At 42.2% G+C, this 20,245-nt stretch overlaps 1 long non-coding RNA gene across 4 annotated transcripts in view; it reads left to right on the forward strand.

Annotated features, from left to right (window-relative positions):
* Window positions 1-6,322: 6,322 nt before the first annotated feature.
* The window catches only part of LOC138293338 (uncharacterized), a 155,955-nt gene continuing 142,032 nt past the window's right edge, over window positions 6,323-20,245 (forward strand). For 2 of the 4 annotated variants that reach the window (XR_011202968.1, XR_011202971.1), the window contains exons 1-2: window positions 7,026-7,083; window positions 12,859-12,978. This is a non-coding gene — a long non-coding RNA (uncharacterized lncRNA). Of the gene's footprint in view, window positions 6,442-7,025; window positions 7,084-9,113; window positions 9,262-12,858; window positions 12,979-20,245 lie in introns of those variants that run through there. The other 2 variants (XR_011202969.1, XR_011202970.1) reach the window with 2 other exon arrangements.

Below are 20,245 nucleotides of genomic sequence, written 5' to 3' on the forward strand. Positions count from 1 at the left end.
TTGCTGGGCTTCTCCTCCTCCAAGAAATGGTTCACTGCTGTTCCCTTGCCTCCTGCTTGCTCCTCCAAAGCTCTGAACGCCGTAAGTTTAGGCCGCAGCACTTTTGAACTCCCAGAGGCCCATCACTGCCGGTCTTTCCACCAATCACGGGCAGGGAGCCGCGGAGCAACAGGGCCAGTGTCAGCACAAGTGGGAGCCAAGTGCGAGCGAACAGCTTGCAGCCCGTCACAGTAATATTATCAGAATAGTGGAAATCTAGCTGAGGAGCAACATAACATAAGTGGCACATAAGAACAAGGTCAGAATGAGTAAGGAACGAATCAAGACTATGTAATATGGAGTATTACATAGTCTTCAATCACTGGGAGTGTCTACATCAGGGGACTTCAAAGTGTGAGGCGGGCCACCCTAGGGGGGCCTCAAGTGATCCCAGGGGGGCGCCAGCCTCTGGCCAAACAAAGGATTATTCAGATAATAGTGCTTTGTTTTAAGGAGAAAAATGTTTATTGTATTTTTAAAAAGGTAACAGAACGTAACTGCAATGTTTAAATAAGTCTAGACATTTTTAAACATTGCCAACTTAATACAATAGTTATGGAAAATTGATGATTTTTTTTCCCAGGGGGGGGGGGGTGCAGCATTAGAAAATTTAAAAAACACTGGTGAAATATGGAGATAAAGTGTTCTTCTTAACTCTGCACATGTGTATATTGTAGATATGTATATTGTCAAGGATGTTGAGGTAAGAGTAGTAAATCTATACTTAATTTGAAGAGACTGTGGCAGTCGGTACTATTGCTAGAACAATATTTAAAATGCAATTTTCTAGTGCACAGCTTTTGCCTCGACCGCCCCACAAAGTAAAACAAAAAACTGCCTTATAATATCTTTCTTTCACTCCTCAGGAATGTAGGATTACCTCAGGATATACTCTGAGGAGGTGCGGGAGCATGCAAGGAGCATCAATTAGAAAACAATACAGTCGGAGAAAAAAAAATGCAGGGTCCTTAAAAAATTTATCAACGGTTACATTTTAGTAGTTTCCTACCACAATACATGAGAGGAAAACTTATAAACGAAAATGAGAGGAAACGAGTTCCAAACATTTTTAATCAAGGCAAATTGACACTAATGAGACCAGCCATTAACATAGAAGTGAAAAGCGATCACTGTTATTCTAAGCGGAACCCACACTCAACATTACTCATAACAGGCAGCATTATTGCACCTATTAAAGGCCATTTGAGGGTTCATATCCGGAATTGGAAATAACACGTTGAACTCAGTGAAATGCACACATTTCTGAGTAAAAATCCCAAATTCGAACCTTTTTTCTGGAGCTATGTTCGACCAGGTTTGAACTGGTAGAATTGTCCATGGTATCAAATATGACATTATTGCACCATGTGACAAGACTGCAAGGGGCAATACCAAATGGTTCGTAATTTTGCTTTTGCCAGAGAGCCCTGTTTGAACCCTCTAACTTACAAGGAGGGCCGAAGTCACCGAGTTTCACTGCTAACCACAAGATCACACACCCTTTCACTGTGTTATCTCGTGGTTTTTAAAGTGCTTTGCAGGGACCCTTCGCTCTGTTGGCTGGGATTGTAACCTGTACGTTGCACTTCTTGTAGGGAACAGGAATACCAAAGAACCTTGACACCAATCGCTGTTAATGTTTCATAAAACACCTGTTTTCTTCATTACCCCGCAGACAGGGATCACTAGTTTTCAGACTCTTGAAAAGCCTTTAACACATATGGCATGAATAAGGTGAGGTTCTGGTCTCGAGCTTATAACTTTTTTGGAGCCACAAGGAAACCAATGATTAACCAGGCAACTACCCAGGGATGTTATCTAAAGACCTCCGTGCAATGCACTACATTTGGTTTCATGGCAGAGGCTAAAAGGGTTAACCTGCACCATCATCACCTCATTTAAAATAATATATTAACATGATCCTGCACCTCCTAATTTGTTAGCAAAAATACATATACCCTCCTTGCCATCAGGAATAAAATTATTTGGACATTTGAGCATTAAGTATTTAACATTTGTTGCAACAAGCAGCATCTGTTGCAATAATCAACATATTTGAGTAAAAACTTCCAGTCTTATCATTCTGTACAGACCACTGCGTTAAAATTCATGTCATGAACTTTTTTCATAAGTGAATCATTGTCTGAATGATTTGCCAGGTTCCTATTCATTCACCATCCACCGCTGAAGCTATTGGTTATAATAAGGCCTGAATAAGCAAATCTTGTCAGATCCCTTTTCAGAGCAAGCTGCACGTGACATCCTGTTAGAGAGGCGGAGTTGGAGGTTTTTTTGTTTGCATTTTGCAATGGGTAAAAATTAACACTTTCTACTTCAGTGTAGTTTTCAGAGGCTGGGGGATCACAGTTTGGCCTGCAGTTCCACCCTTACTGTCTTCAATGTCATTTGTACATTTCTCTCCTTTTACTGATTATTTTGGGGCAGCTGGAGGCATTTCCTATAAGTCTGTGTACGAGAAGGGGGCGGGTGGATATGGAAAGTGGGATTGTGGGAGAGATTGTGAATGGGTTTGAAATAGGCACTGTAGGGGGCTGGCTTGTAGGGAGTAGTGTAGGAAAATGTGTTGAGCAGGTAAACGTGCCCTTGCACCCCTCGTCTGAAAGATGGGCTGTGCACATGCTACACAAGGGCGGGCATCCACATGCACAACTGAAAATCATGACTTTCACAATACTTTTATTGTGAGATTCCCCCTTTTCACTATCTTTTCACAAGTATAATGTATCTCTATCGGGTAAATGGCCACTGTACCGTCAGTCACAAGCTAAACATATGTGATGCCAGCATCCACATACAAAATGTTTATGAAATACCAGTGCCAATGTATGTCCTCCCGGTTCCTGGAAGTTATGGAGTCGAGGGCGCAAACATAACACACGTGGATGCAACACACATCTGGTTTCATACTTTCTGCGAGGCATTTTTGCTCAAACTAAGCCCTGTATAAGAGAAAGCTGTCCGGTTACTGAAGGCGTATGAAAAACGGGAAATTATGTAATCCAAGAGTAGCGCAAAGATCGGGATCTATGTGAGATTACGTTTGCAGGAAACAAATTACACACAGGCCAAGTTCTCTTGTTCAGTGGCTGCTGAATTCAGCATGTAGGGCCCAGAGGAACCCCTGAGTATGAGTGTTTGTATATGTTGCTTAGGCACTAGAAGTCTGGCTGATGCTTGTCGCACAAAATATTCAGTGAGAGTAGCTTTCAGTATTGTACATTTGTTGCATGTGCCATTCAGCATTGATAGTTTCTGTTACAACTCTGCACTTGTGAAATTACCAAACGGTGCTCATGGTCAAAGTCACATTTTTTTTAAACTGCACAGCTGGATTTTTATGTCTAATGAGTGAGTCTATTTATAAAATTGAGACAGCGTTGTATTGCCCAACAGCACAGCAGGAAAATATCATGGATGTCACAGTGTTATGATACAATGTGTACAATGTGAGCTTGCATAGGAATGATGTGGGTCATATGATGTTTTCAGTCTCCACATGTATTGATTTGCAAAAGTGGTGGCTATTTTGTACAACAGGACTTCATCTTTATTCGGACATTGAAAGTATTTCCGTATTACATTATTATACTGTTACGTTAATTTAATAGGTTATTATGTAGGTTCATGAATTACTGTGAACGAATTATAGATGGTTATTTGACAGCACAGCTCCCTTGAATATGTGACTTGTGAAGGAGTTCTTAGTGTGCAGAATGATTATAAGTTATGCCCTCGTGATAAGGCACTTGATCATCAAATAGGATGAAAACAGGGGTTGAGTTTAAATTTTTATAGGATATCGTAGTGAATATCCTGTTTAGCCCTTGATGAATCAACCCCTTTTTTGGGGTAGGTTTATCTAACAACAACATTGTATCAGCATACTGCACGACTGGCAATCTGCCAACTGATCTTTCAGGACAACAATTGACCAAAAGATTGCTATTATTCAAGATATGCACATGTTTATACTATGGGGCCAACAGCACAGCCATTTTTCAATTGCATTTTAGTTGAGGTTTTAATAGACTATGCACTACCCATGAACTAGCACATTTGTATTTGTATGAAATGTCTGGATTAAATTTTGAGGCGAAGGATCAAAGCCTGTTTTGAACAGTTTGTGCAAATAAAGTTACAGTTAACCCTATCCAACACAACTCAATCTAAATTAATGGGTTTTTAACAAATAACACAAGTAGAGATAAAAAATCCTAGTTTGAGGATACCACCTTGAGAATGAACCAAGCATGGTTATGTTGTCTGCCACGGTAGTAGGTGGCAAATTGTGACCTGCCTAATTAATAGTTAGGTGGATCGTTTTGTGTCCCCCTGCAAATGGAATGCGGCCCATTAGTACATAGGTTGCAGAGCAAATTGCATTCCCATTACCTAACCAGTCAGTGTGCAATTTGTGTGTCCCTGATTTGCAAATGAGAATGATACTTCTGGCCCAATGTCACAAAATTTCTGGAGGAGTCTTTAGTAATGCTATATGAGATCTTTTCAGACTAGGTGCTCGCGGCCGTTTGGGTGCTGTAATAAAACTATTCAGCAAGGATTGTCTGCCACGAACTGTCCATCATTCCAAGAAAATGTGCAAACTGGGTAGGAATAATCTAATTCTCCAATGATATCCGTACCACAAATGTAGAACAATCCTACAAAGGTTCTTACCTACACCTACATGACATACCATCACAACCCTTCAATCACCACAATCAGTCATCTTAGTAATACTTGCCAGTCGCTGTCTAAATATGCCAGAACTCCTTGTTAATGAGCCACAATAAAGGTGCTAAAGAATGAAAGGGAAAGAGTGGGAGCCGAGGGGGTGTAAGTGCTAAGCATAGAGTATGAGAACATTGCCATGTAGGGAAAACATGAAAAGGAATCAATATGTCACAATACTTTCATTTAAATCACATATATCCATATTCAACCTATTTGCTGCATACCACATAAAACTAGAACACACGTGTATCGACGAATCCATTTGTAATCACCACAAACTAGTATTATTCGATTTATCAACGCAAGATTTGTATTTAACACATTTTCCAGGTAATACGCGACATGCTGAGGTGTTCCTATAAATGGTGTAATAGGTTGCACAGGTGTTTTCTGGGTTTCAATGGTATGTTCCCCTGTGTTTGCTGTGTTTCTCAGTATATTGGAAGGTCAGTAGGTTTTTACAGACAAGATTGCTGACAGAATGCCTGTTGATGAAACCATGCTGCTCTGCACAACATGTGAGTACGGACACTGGCTGTAAAGAATTAATCTAATCGGGTTTTGTCATAGTGTAACCCTGCATGCATACTCATTATTTGCCAACTACAATTTGAATATAGTTTTTTTTTTTTTTAATATATCTGTGCATTTTACAAAGTATTGCCTCGATTTGCGTTAAAATGGATGAATAGCAAGATAAACTGGCGCCGAAGGTTCAGACAATAATTTTCCTTTTCCTGGTGCATAATATTGTCTGGCTTGCTGCACAATTTGGCACTATACTGCCACGAACTTGAAATGGCCCTCTAAATATTGCACAAATACACAAACGTGATAGCGTGCTTTAGGGTTGCCACCAGAGCTGCATTTCACTGGTCGGTATTTTCATGCCACAACAAGTAAAAACAAAAAGTCAGGAAACTCATTAAAATCTGTTGTTTTCCCCGGTGAAATAGAAACTTAAAGAAACAAATACGACATCAACACACTTTTAAAGAGTTTTACGATGAGTGTTAATGCTGTCTAGGCCATTTTGAAATAGAAACAGAATTTCTGTGTTAAAATAACAAGGACAATTACGTCATAGACATCTCTCTAAAAAATGTGACATAATTTCAGGACCTATAGCAAAGATGCGTACCTTCTTACCTAAATTACTGATTATAAATAGGCAAACATTTGTCAAACATTTCACTTGACCATTAAAGAAATGCTAACATAGATCACATTCCCATCCTCAAAAATAAGTGCATTCCCAGAAAGAAACATAGGGTCCTTAATGGTTTGACAGCACATGACGCACGACAAATTCATTATTTAAAGGCACGTATATTTATCCTGAAAGAATGCTTATTTTCTCTGTTTGAGCTAAAAACCAAGGAACGTTTTATTTAGCTATTGACAGATTATGCAAAAAGTAGATCCGTTCCTCGTCAGTTTTGGCTCGCCTGCTTTGTTTTTCTCAGTTGGTCATGAGACCCGGAAGTTTTTTTTTTCAAACCCATCACATGGCAGAGGGAAAGAGATTTAATAAAAACAGAAAAATGGCGACAGTCACGTTGTGGCGAGTGTTGCTGCGTCATTCCTGCTCGGCACCCAAACATTTCAAGATGAGAACAATGGCGCGAGGCGGCGGGGACAACGCAGGTGGGTCTCGGAAGCCGTCTGTGTGTCAGTCGGACCCGCGCGCGAGCGGTGCAGTGGTGGCTACAGAATACGGGGGATGTGTCTCGCTTGGAGTGGGTGTGTTTGCGAGGGTTATGGCAGGGCGTTGCAGCCTTCGCACCAGAATCCATCATCCTCAAACGTCAATCCCCACACACGAGCGGGTTTAACAATGCAGCATTGTGTGCAACGCCGCACACCCATTTTCTTAAAAAAAAGTCACCCTCTAAGTGGTGGTAGAGTGCCGCCACGCCAGCTCCTCGGCATTTGTGGAGCGCATATTTTTGCACGTGCGTATTTTTCTAAATTGCTCATTTGGTTGTTTTGCTGCAACACTGTTCCAAGCTGCATCTGCGACATTGTGAGTTTAATTCAAATTGCCAATCCCTGCGTGTTGTTTTTACTGTGTTGCGCACTTATTTTCACGACGGATCCTGGCACGGGTCCCGTCCAGTCAAGTGATTGTAAATAGAGCCCGGGGTTGTTGACATGAAGCAGCCAGCGGGAGGAGCCGGGGAGGCGGGGCTCGGCGGAACGCGGATTCCACGACTAGGCTGTGACTCCCAGACCGGGAGGAGGGGCCAGCGCGCGGTGTGCTGCATCCCGAAGGTGGGGATCGCCGGGGTACGTACCGCACACCTGCATGTTTATTTCTATTCTTCCTGACAAATGTCTCCCCTGCCCGCCTCGCGACTTCCCGCGGCGAGGACAGCAGACGGAGCCCCGCTCGGTGCACAGCATACGCCGAGCTCCGTTAGACCTTGTTTACCACCAGTTGGGCACAGAACTCCCCTGGCCTCGGCACCTCTTTTGTTTTTTTGAATCAGGGCTGCGCCCACCACCTTTGTAGGTAGGCAGCTGGCATTGCGCTGTGGTTTGTTGCGCGCAAGGCGGCTTCTTCCTGGAGTTACTGTTTATGTTATATATTTATAGCCCGCTGCTGTGCATCACCAGCCAAAAGAAAAACAAACGCCCTAACGGGCACACTGTACGTGCCAACCAAGGCGACTGTCCAATCCACGGGGACCCAGGGAGCTGCTGATCCGCTCAACAGACAGCCAGGGTTGATGGAGGGTGCGACAAAGGGAGAACCCGAGGCATCCTAGGAGAGAGTGAAAGCAAAATAAGCTGCACATGAGTACAGGTTAAATAGGTGAACTCCGGGTGAAACACATACAATCAATGTCTGATCTGCTTAGGCCTTGCTTACAGCAAAGTAAATTGCCAGTTTAGTTCCACTTTGTTTCAAGCTTGCCGTGTTCCACTGCTGTCCCGTTAGTCCACTTTCCTTCCCAAATACGTGTGTGAGTCAGAGGGAGAGAAACTTGCCTTGTACAGGGAATGTCTACATGGCGGGAAGAAGGCAAATATACGGTACAGGCCGTGTTCCTCTGTCTGGCTACGCATTCATTTATAAGGACCAGGCACATTTTAAGTTGAAAGCACGCAAGTGATATTTTGTATGTGCATAGTTATTTTAAAAGGTGTGTTTTCCATTATTTGGATTTCAATTTAATGTTTATTTTTTATTTTAACCTTAAAAAAGAATTCCATTGGCACTTTTTAAATCATAGAGAAGTCTGGCTTGTATTTTTAATTTATGCCCAGTTCTTGGAGTGGCAGCGTAGCCTGGGCACGTGGATCAGATTTAGATGTTGGCACTGCGTGCCATTGGAGGCCAGAAGCCCATGGCCTATGGTTGTGCAGACACCGCAGCTGTTTCCAGAACATGCATTGAGAGGCATGCTTGAGACACTTGTTAGCTCGGTACAAGAATTAGGGATTAACAGGTGAATAATAATTGTACCCCTCGACCCTATTATTTTGCCTAAGCCACTGCAGCCCTCGTATCACTTCTTTAACAAAATATGTTTATGTCCAGGCCAAGGGCTGGTGAGCATCACTGCGCGTGTACCGTCGCAGATGTGCACACCTGAATAGTGGCGTATGTCTGCTGAATTTTCCATGGTTAATTTAGCCGTGCCTTAGCAAAATATACGTGGGGTAAATCCATACTACTGCCAACCTGCACAGTGAACGCTTACGTAGAAAGAAAAACACGTTTGCCTTTTTAGGTACTGCTTGGTTGCATTTCCGAGAAAATAAGGACATGGCAGACAAAGAAGCAAACAGCCACATTTCCAGTGAGGTCTAAACCTGGCCTTCAGTGCAGACTGTGACATCACTTTTGAGGCCTGCCATCAAACTCTAAATTGAGATCTTTCTCTTGGCAGGTCATTGGGGAGTATACATGTTTTAGGTCTAAAATTAAAATGTAGTCGTCTAATTGAAACTTTGAGAAGCACAGTTTTGCAACACTCATTTAAAATCAACAGTACAGATAAGGAAAATATATTTTAAGCTTAAACATTGTATAAGACTGACTCTTCTCGTGTTATGGCGAACTAAAAATAAAATTGGCAGTGACCTTCTTAAATGTATTTTTAAGGGGATGTTAGTAGCTTGCGTATTTGGAAGTTCACTCTTGACTGTCAACCACCGTGATCTGCTCGAAAACCTTGTGCAAAATAAGAGACATTCAAGTGTAATTAAACACAGGAGTGAAGTCTCAACGGTTTTTCCACCCAGAATTTTCAGTTGTACCCTTGTGTAAGGTAAATATTTTTTTCTCACACTATAGTTTTTATTTACAGCCCGAATCTCCCTGAAGGGGGCATTTCTTTGACAGAGATCCCAACATGTATCCCTGTTTGTAAGATGTCTTCTTCCTCAGTTGTTCTTCGTCGCCTGGAACATTTCCGCATTGTTATTTTGCTGGTAATAGAATGAAAAAAGAACGAGGTAAGTCACATTTATCAGAGTAATGCATGTTTCTGGTTGTTTTCAGCCAATACAGTCTTAGCACTGGGAGACACCCCCTTTATTGGCACAGAGACACTCCTTTTACTTGGCACATATTTGTTTTACTGTTGCTGCCAACTGTGATAATTCTTGTGCAATGTGAGATACAAAATAGTTCACTCCCTCCAGCATTAAAGGGACATTCAGGACAGTTAACTTTTTACATAACGTTTTTGGGTGTGGCGAGTGAAGTCTGGAAATTCTTTTTTCATTTTTAAACACACATTCATTGTAAAACATTTTTTTCTTAATAATAAAATGGCATTCGTTTCAGAGGGCTCCCATTGGTCCGTTGGAAAACATACATAGTGGTATCCCGTCTTAATATACTTCTCAATGTAGGAGGAATTACCCATTTGCCTGCTAGCATCAAATGCCGCATAAGTTTCCCCCTGAATCATATTCATGTTGTCTTTTTTTTTTTATTACTCACTCACTTTTATGGTATAATAAATATACTTATATCAGTCCCATCACAGTAGTAAATAAACGCTACCACAAATGAGATTTACATTGGTAAAGAAACGTTTGCCACTCAGTAGAGACCTGAACATCTGAGGAAGTTGTAGGATCTCATATACTCCCATCATAAGATATAATACTATCCGGCACAAGAATGGACAGAATGGGGACTGAAGACGGTGTTCTTCAGTCCTTAGGTGACTGTCAGCTCTACCACGAGTAGGTTGTCCATGTACATAACCTATCTTGAATCGATCTCTTAAGATAACAGGAACCCACTTTGAATTCTCGAGAGAGACCGTGATATGTTAAAAGCGAAAAAAGTTAGGTTGTCGTTCAAGGAGCCGATTCCACAAACTCCATCCTTCTACTTGAGCGGGACATCTTAACATACAGGGCAGCTTTGTAACCTCTAAGTATAGCCATAGTAAAACGAGTCAACAATTCAACTTTGCAAGGTGGGAGAAAATGTCTTTAGTTCTATGAGATGGAAAAAGCCACAGTTTCATGATGAGACTGTCGGCGAATTGCCTAGTTTGGATGTTTTTCTAGCCTGTGAAATGAATTAATTTATTCTTTGAAGATGAGTCTTGTCTGTTATTGTTCCGCTTCTCATTCCCTACAGTCACATGACTGTTTAGTCTTACCTTTGCTGATGATATAGCAGAAGCCAGCAACAAGAATTACGCATTCTGTCAATTGTTTTATGTGCTGTTTTACCCATTGAAAGCATCATGGTTCACAAAACCTTGCCTATCTCTGTCAGGACCCTACCATGAATCAGGAGAGTTATCTCTCATGTGCGGAGCAGATAGTCTGTGCATAGTTGGGGAAGTCAGAAAGTACTGTACACTGAAAGAGGCAAGGCACCACTCCATTGTGTGGTGGCTCAACTCATTTCTTCCATCCTGCAGCGTAGCGGAGGGACTTGCATATGAGTGTAGTATGAGGTGGCACATATACTACAAAGATAGTCAAAAGATGTACTTTAACAACGAGGCATCAATTTTACAAACGATCCTTAAGTTTGACAGATGGACAACGGAATTTCGCATTTCACTACTTCTTGGTGGCACCAGAAGTCAGAGTTCACTATGAAACGAAGTCATTTGTCAGACTTTCTGTAGTCCTATGTGGCTCGAGGGCAGGTCAGCAATCATTTGACGGCTCTTGCTGTTGCCTATGGAAACATGGGTACCAGATACCCTCGCACGTTTACTAAATTGTGCTTCCTCTTCTAGGTTTTATTTTCAGATGACAACGAGACAAACACTCAAGGCTTACCCTTAGAAAGTGGCATAGTTTATAACCCTTAATTCAGATAACACTTTTCACTCAAACCTAATATTTTTTTTCAAGAAGTAACATTTTTTTTTATTTTTTTTATTTTAAGACACGACTTTTATTTATTTTAGTGAAGTATCCGTAGTACCTTTATGGTACTTTGTCATTGATTTCAAAGAGTAAAGCTCTATATCATTAACTTCATCCAGAGTCCAAAACCGAGTGGCAAAGTTACAATGTAGCTATAAGTGGGCTTAATCAAAATCCGTGTTCACTATCTTGCACAGATATAATGACCAGAATTCAGTTCTTACTCAGTTTAAGTTCAGATGTCCAGCTGGCTTTAGGAGCAACAGGGGGTGACTCGTGTCACCTCAGAAGAGTTTGTTTAGGACTGGTTGCAGAGAAGTAGCCACCTTAATCGGGCCAGCTTGGGAACACTTGTGGTGCTCGGTACAGTGGCTGGGTTGCTGGAGCACTGGAGAGCGTGTGCCTTTTGGACTGCACATGGGCTGGGTCTCCAGACTAGGTTACTGGAATGTGATCACCACCGACAGCACTTGGAGGCATGAGGCAGGTCATGGTTTCAAGATTTCTAGTCGTGCTGCTGCAACCATACACTGCTACATCAGCTGGGATTTGGGGCTCAAGATCAGTTCGAGGCCAGGTCTCAAAATATCAAGCATTTTTCTTCTGTAGTACGGGTTGCAACAGTAGTTTTTTTTTTCAGGCCTGGGTATGGTGCTTACTCTTATAGGGGAGAGAGTCAGCACTTCTGTCAGTGGTTCCAGTCATCACCTACATTGGTGTACAGAGCTCTTCACAAGTAAAATGTGTACATTGGACAAGCCAAAGAGCTCAGCGTGCACCCTGTACAGTGGCAGCTGGACTCTGACCAGACAGTCATTCAGATTCAAGGTTGGCCAAAAAATATGTGGAGAGCCAGTCATATCGAAGTGTATTTTTATTCAGGTGTCTCTCAGCTTTATGGCGACTACCCACATGGGAGACGTCATCCTCAGGAAGTGAGTTAGAATCCAGATGACTTGTGACCAATCAGGTGTTGGTGTTGGCGGCATTGCCTTCTCATCAGAACAGGACAAAGGATGCGGGAATTGGCAGGTAGCCATTTGTACAAGGTGTGAAGTACTCTAGCATGCACACTCCTTTTTAGAAACAGGACTTCTTGTTGAGAGAAAATGAGGAAGAGGAAGATAGGAAAACAGTGAATGGAGAAAGCGGGGATGGAAAAGAACCTGCTAGAATGCAAACAAGACAAAATAAGTTTAGCATGGTGAAAAAAGACATGAGTTGGAATCCGAACTAGTCAGCCATGGTATTCAGTACCACCAGCATTTGGCAGTGGAACTTTGTCCCACTGAACTTGTAATAAAAAATGAAGGCCTGTGTCTTGCAGTAATGTGCCTTGGAGATGGCGTACAAATGGCTTTAACTTCCCTATGTTTAGCTATTGTTTGGTGTGCAAAATGGCCTTCCATGTGCAGACAAATGAGTATTAAACAAGCATTGGCAAAGTCAGTAGGTTTCGTCTTTGGCACCTGTTGGCTTTGCCAATGGCTTTTCACAGTGCTGTACAGTATTGTGGGTGGGGTGTGTAGGAGGATGGAAGCAAACTGCTTTTTCCTGATGCTGTGCAACATCGCTAAAATAAAGCAAGGCAAGCTTGTGCCTGGTCAGGTAATTTTGCTGCCACTCACATTCATGTCAATGCATGTGCACACCAGCAGAATGATACAGGTGCCATTTTCTTTGTTTTTGTTTTATTTACAGATCCAAGATGGCAAGCACCACTTCCTTAAAGTGATAGTGGAAAGACACAAATTGGCCAAATCAAGAGGAGGGTAAAGAGACTGTGATGCAGAGGAGGGTACAAACACAGGAATGAACAAGGTGGGCAAGGACATGAGTGACAATATTTAAGCCAGCCAATGGTAAGAAATGGGCGGGCTATAAGACCACTGTAAGGTCTGGGTAAGCTCAAAATAGATCTTCTTCAATCAGACAGCTGCACGTTCTGGTAAGCTTGACCTAAAACATAACTTTGTGCAGGCATGGGAGCCTGCGCATCTAGAGCAACAACAGTTGCTAATTATGTATTGAATGTTTGCACACTGCAGAGGATCCCCAGCACGTTGTACACCAGGAATAGTATTTTGTGTGGATGCTGAGAGCACTGAAGTTCAATTGAAAAATATAATGCACAGCTTTGAATAGTGTATTTCAAAGAGTCCAGTCATTATTGTATGTATTAGCATTTTCAGTTTTTCTTTAAAAACATTAGGTTCCAAAGATGATTCACAATTTCTGTGCGAGCTTCTTTTATAACTGTGTGGGCCTTTCTCTTATGACAGCCACTATTTTTGAGTCTTTCTCCTTAGTTTGTCAAGCAAGAAAGAGTCCAAAAAATAAGCAGCAATTCATGAGTGGTATCTTCTAAATGAGAACAGAAAATTTGCAGTTGAGCAGGTTTTTGTAAAACGGGTGTAGGGAGACTGCAAGAGAACACATTGAATAGGACAATATTTAAAATTCATTGTGGTGCAATTCATAGATAACCTTTGTATAGCACATACAACTTTATTTGGATGTGTACTTTTATCTCTCATGGTTCAGTAGGCATATTGAGGGGAATGTATGTATCTAGCATAGAGCAATTTCAGTGGCTCAACCAGTAGCATCAGAGGTCTGGTATATGGGTGTACTCTTGTGCTCTTCTCTGCCATGTCAGTTGTATACTGCCAGTTATTGCAAACTGGCCTGACAACAAGTATCTAAAAATGCTTCTAGTGTCACTGAACTTATTTTGTGAAAAAGTGCATTGCTGATCCACTTTCTTAAGCTCAGCCTGTTGTCCGACTCCTCATTATGCCCCACTCATTCAGGGAACATCAGCTGTTAGCGAAATAGGTATCTTTCACTGATCCCACAACAGCAGGATTCTAGCTGCCTGTTGAAACAAGCATTTGCAATGTAATAGGTCTCACATTTGCCTGAGTTCGAGCTGATGGCAATGTAGATTCATAACTGGACATTTCTTGCCACATAAATTGGTCACCCTGCCTCAACATTTCATCTTTTCCTGCCATATAATTCCAGTGGCCCTTATATAACGAAAGGACATCCATTTACCTTCTTCCTCTGTCTGCAGTAAAAAATGAAAATGTTACCATTGTTAACATCCTAATTTAAATCTGACATGCTAATTTCAATAGAATACCACTTTCACCATCCCACCACCATAGTTGCTGGCTGGTTAACAAAGTCCCACCACCCCCCCCCCCCCCCCCCCAAAAAGACACAGGACAGCCACAGTGGAGAAATAAACTAGAAGGGTCGCTCTAACAAATCAAGAGTGTTCAGACAATCATGATGTAATAAGGATGTTACGTTGGCCTGAATCATGATCATAATAGTAACAAGGCAAGATTATTAAAACATTTACAATTATCATATGAGCCCTATCCGATATTACAAACAAGGCCTTTAAAACAAAACTTCTCCCAGCTGTAAAACAAACGTTCTAGCCATGAGAAAGCTTAAAAGACATCGAATGGTGCAAGGGGTTATTATTTTGGGGTCCCCGCTAACCTAGTGTTGGGACTCAGTGATGATATAGACAGAGTGTTTTGAAGGTGGTCCCATTGTCCTAGGACCACAACAGGCTGAGTTATGAGCAAAAGTGTTTTGTAATAGTAATGCCCTGCAAATCAATATGGGGCGAGTTTTTGTGCGGCAAATATAATATAGTATTTTGACAGCAATGCTCAGAACAGCACTAGCATTTGGAAAAAACATATCGTCATGTAACCATACAATCTCCCACTGGAGAGCATAACCACTTGAAAAAAGAACAGAAGAAAGTAATGCAGTGTAACCATATACTTAGTCCCTAGAGGGCATAGTGCATTACACATTTTGAAGGCAAGCAGGTCTATTGCAATGGTATTACAAACAAGGCCCATAAAACATAACTTCTCCAAGCTGTAAAACAAAAGTTCCAGCCATAAGAGTGCTTAAAACAACACTGCATGGCGGGAGGGTTTATTATTTTAGGGTCTCCACTAACCTAGTTTGGGGATCCAGAGTTGATAAAGACAGAGCACTTTGTTGTGAATGTTTGGTGGTGGTCCCATTGTCCTAGGACCACCACAGGCTGAATTATGAGCAAAATGTTTGTGAAAGTAATGTCATGCAAAGCAATATGGAGTAAGTTTCAATGCCACAAATATTTTAGTATGTTGCTATGACTAATGCTTAGAACAGCCCTTACAGGACACCACAATGAAAACCGTATTTGTAATAAACATGGCCATGTAACTATATAGTTAGCCCCCAGAGGGAATAACCACACACAAAGAAAATAGTAATAAATCATGCAGTCTAACAATATATTTAATCCCTATAGGGTACAATCATTACACATTTTAGAGGCTAGCAGGCCAATTGCAATGATATTACAAACAAGGCCCATAAAACATTACTTCTCCCAGCTGTAAAACAAAAGTTCCAGCCATCCGAGTGCTTAAAAAGACACTGAATGGTGGGAGGGGTTATTATTTTGTGATCCCCACTAACATAGCAAGGGGACCCAGAGATGATGTAGACAGAGCACATTGTGGTCAATGTTTTGGAGGTGGTCCCATTGTCCTAGACCACCAGAGGCTGGGTTATGAGCAAACATGTTTTGTAAAAGTAATGCCCTGCAAAGCAATATGGGCCAAGTTTCCATGCCACAAATATTATAGTATGTCAACTGTGATGCTTAAAACGGCCCCTAGAGGACACTGCAATGAAAATAGCATTTTTAAGAAGCATGTTCATGCAACTATATATTTAACCCCTAAAGGGCATAAGAGCACAAAAAAAAAATGGCAATAAATAACGCAGTGTAACCATATATTTAGTCCCTAAAGGGCATAGTGTATTGCATATTTTCAGAGTAACAGGCCTATAGTTATGATATTACAAACAAGTCCCAGCGGTATAACACAAGTTATTCCCAACTATAAAACAAAAGTTCTAGTCACAGAAGATTTAAAAAGTCACTAAATGGTGGAAGGGGTTATTATTTTGGGGTCCTCACTAACCTAGTCTGGGGACCCAGAGATGATGTAGACAGAGTAAGATGTTATTAATTTTTTGGCAGTGGTCCCAGTTTTCCAGGGCCACCACAGGCTGAGTTATGAGCAAAAATGTTTTGTAAAAGTAATGCCCTGCAAAGTATTATGGGGCAAGTTTCCGTGCCATGAATATTTTAGTATGTTCATGTGACTGAAATGCTTTGAACAGCCCCTGGAGGACACCTCAGTGAAAATGGTATTTGTAATAAAGATGGTCATGTAACTATATAGTTAGCCTCTAGAGGGAATAATCACCCAAAAAGAAAATAGCAATAAATTATGCAGTGTAACCATGTATTTAGCATCTAGATGGCATAGTGCATTACATATTTTCAGGTATAACAGTTCTATAGCAATGATATTACAAACAAGACCCTTAAAACACAAGGTATTTTCAGCTGTGAAACAAAAGTTCCAGCCATGAGACCACTTAAAGACATTGGTGGGAGGGATTATTATTTTGGGGTCCCCACTAACCAAGTGTAGGGGGCCCAGAGATGATGTAGACAGAGCACATTGTTGTTTACATTTTGATGGTGTTCCAGTTGTCCTAGGACCACCAGGCTGTTAGGAGCAAAAATGTTTTGTTAAAGTAGTGCCCTGTAGAGCATTATGGGGGGAATTTCCTGAGTGCAGTGAATATTGTAGTATCAGCTCTCCTGCTGTGTCGGAAGAGATGCTTTTGCTGTGAGGATTTCTGTTTTACCTAAAACATTTACCAATTTCAAGTGTTTTAAGGGGAGAGCCATAAGAAATGACTCTGATTAGGTAACTGTGAACAACGTGACCAGCACTCCAATTCCTCTGATCGAGTTCAAGTTGTTGTGCATGTTAGCGGTGCGAGTGCCATGCCACTGTTAGAAAGGGGGTCTCTAGTTGTCAGAGGTAGACACCCTTGTCCAAGTAGGGACCACAATCCTAGTCCGGGTAAGTCACACACAATCCAAATTATCCTGTGCCTACCCTCTGGTAGCTTGGCACAGAGCAGTCAGGCTTGACTTAGAAGGCAAGGTGTAAAGTATTTGTGCAATAAATCATATAGCAACGCAGTGAAAACACCACAAAAATACACCACACAGATTTAGAAAAATAGTTGATATTTATCTGAATAAAATAAGGTCAAAACGATAAAGATTCCTTAAGCACAAGTTGAAATATCACATTTGCAAGTTTAAAGAGAGCCTTCAACCTTAGAAATCAACAGTTGTCTCTTGATTAAACAAAGTACCTGGTTTGCGTAAAAAATAACACGCACGGAGACAGCAGAGGACGAGATGCGTGGAAAAATAAGGTGTGCGTCGGATTTTCTGATGTGGCACACACGTTGCGTAATTTCAGTCTGCACTGTAAGGGGCTTGCGTTGTTTTTTAATGCGCAGTCTTGGTTCTTCACCGCGATGCAGGGATCTTTTCGACTCCCAAGGATGGTGCGGGGAAATCCTGAGTGCTCTGGAAGAAGTCACAGGTGTTGTCGATCTGGGAGAGTGATGTGTCAAATTTCTTGTCGCACAGAAGGCGCTACGTTGATTTTCCACTCGGAGAATCGCTGCGTCGTGCTGGTTTGGCTGTGCGTCGATCCAGTAGGGCAGTGTGTGAAATTTCCTGTTGCAAAGCAGGTGCTGCATTGAATTTTCAATTGGGAAGTCTGGCTGCGTCTTTCCAGTTCGGCGTACGGCGATTTCTCTGTTGCATGGCAGGCTGTGTGGCCATTTTCGGCACGGAAGGAGTTTTCCTGAAAGGATGAAGTCTTTTTGGCCCTGAGACGTCAGAAAACAAGAGGCCAGCTCAATCCAAGCCCTTGGAGAGCACTTCTCAGCAAAGTCAGAGGTCAGCAGGGCAGCAGTCCTTCTCAGCAAAGCAGTCCAGATGAGCCCTTTGGGCAGCCTGGCAGTTCCTCTTGACAGGTTGCAGGTTCATATCCAGAAGTGTCTGAATTGGTGGGGTCAGAGGTCCAGTTTATATAACCAAAAATGCCTTTGAAGTGGGGGAGATTTCAAAGAGTGGTTTTGAAGTGCACAAGTTCCCCTTTCAGTACAGGTTTATCTTCCAGGGGCCCAGTAAGGGGTTTGGCAGTCCATTCTGTGTGGGCAGGCCACTAGCCTTTGAAATTTAAGTGTCAGGCCCTCCACCCTTCCAACCCAGGAAGACCCATTAAGTATGCAGATGAGTGCAGGTGTGACTCAGGCCCTCGTTACGACCCTGGCAGTCATGAGACTGCCAGGGCCGTGGTGGGGGTTGGACCGCCACCAAATCAGCGGTCCGGCCTCCACATTACAACCGTGATGGACCCATTGCGATCCGTCGCCAGCACAACAGGTTGCCGACAGACTGGCAGTGGTCTCAATCTGCCAGGGCAGCACTGCCCTTTGGATTACAAGTCCCCTTTCCACCAGGCTTTGCATGGCTGTCCCACCACCATGCAAATGCCGGGGGCCCCCATAGACAGTCCCATCACGCTTTTCACTGCCCGACTTATGGGCAGTGAAAAGCACGACAGGTGCTGTCGCACCCGACGCACCACAACATTGCCACCGAGCCGGCGTCCGTGTTGTGATGTGTTTCCCTCTGGGCCAGCGGGCGAAAACACTGTTTCCACCCACTAGCCCAGAAGGAAACTCTTAATAGGTACCGCTGAGGGACGGCCGCATATCCGGTCATCTCGATGCAGGTCTTTGGCGGGTGGCAAAATATACACACTGAAAGGAGTCGAAAGGATTCTCTGAAATGCACTTCCTAATCTGAAGAAGACATTTATTATTGCATTTTGCAAGGTTCTGAAGGAAGGCTTGAATAGCAAAAAGTGTACTTTTAAAATGTGCAACAATGAAGTAAGACCATGTACAAAGAATCTTCAATCTATAAACAGCAAATAAATAGATGCAAGAATACAAACATTGTTATTGATATATGTATATATATTCTTACACAATGCAAAACAAATAATTAATAAAAATGCATCACCATAGGGCCTGTCAGGTGCTTCATCTTTCTCATGCCAGCAAGCCGACTATATCAGGCATTCAACGTCTGAATCCTGATTGAGGAATCTGAATCTGCTACTGTCGATCAGGGTCATCTTTTTATATCTTAAAGAACCGGAGAAGGAGCTTTCTGGAAAACCCCTCCCACTGAAAAGTATTAAAATGCTGGGGAGTTTGGGTAAGCTTTGAAAGAAACACTTTGGGAGTTGGCCAAAATCCCAAGGCGTACCTCCTAAAGTCAAACCGTTCCCGGCTGAACCATAAACATCAGTCTAGTACATCCTTATCGTGCTGACTGACTAACTCCTCCATATTATGTCCTTGCTCTTCGGTGAGAAAGAGAACACGCAGAGATAGAAAACACATTGCATAACATGGTTGCACGGAAACCTACTTGCACCTCTAACATGGCAGTGAAGAAGTAAAGCTAAGGCTAAGCTGAATACAAAATGGAGTCTGTAATTGGTGACCACTAATGTGACGGTGGAAGTCAGTGGTCAACATACAAATATCACTACACCTACCTTAGGAGTGACATATATGTAGGAAAAGGGGAGTTTAATGCTTGGCAAGTACTTTTAAATGCCAAGTCGAAGTGGCAGTAAAACTGCACACACAGGCCTTGCAAAGGCAGGCCTGAGACATGGTTAAGGGGCTGCATTCAATTTACAGACCCCGGGCACATGTAGTGCACTTCACTAGGGACTTAATAGTAAATCAAATATGCCAATTGGGAATGAACCAATGTTATCATGTTTAAGGGAGGGTGCATATGCACTTTATCACTGGTTAGCAATGGTAAAGTGTGCAGAGTCCTAAAACCAGCTAGGGGATAACCACGCTAAGGCTGTCAGTTCTAACAACTGCCATACAGCATGAAGTGGAGAGAGAAAAATAAAATAAAATTCACCCACACTGAAGTATATTGGCAATTCTGCAATTATCCTTGTAACAGGGGCAGTGTGCAAGGCGGTAACAAAACCGCCCCAAGGTAGGACAAACATAAAGTAATTACCAATGACGACAAGGGATTTTTGAAACGCAAACCCACAAACAA

The sequence above is a fragment of the Pleurodeles waltl genome, chromosome 4_2 (genome assembly GCF_031143425.1).
Source record: "Pleurodeles waltl isolate 20211129_DDA chromosome 4_2, aPleWal1.hap1.20221129, whole genome shotgun sequence".
In the NCBI taxonomy this organism is placed as follows: Eukaryota; Metazoa; Chordata; class Amphibia; order Caudata; family Salamandridae; genus Pleurodeles; species Pleurodeles waltl.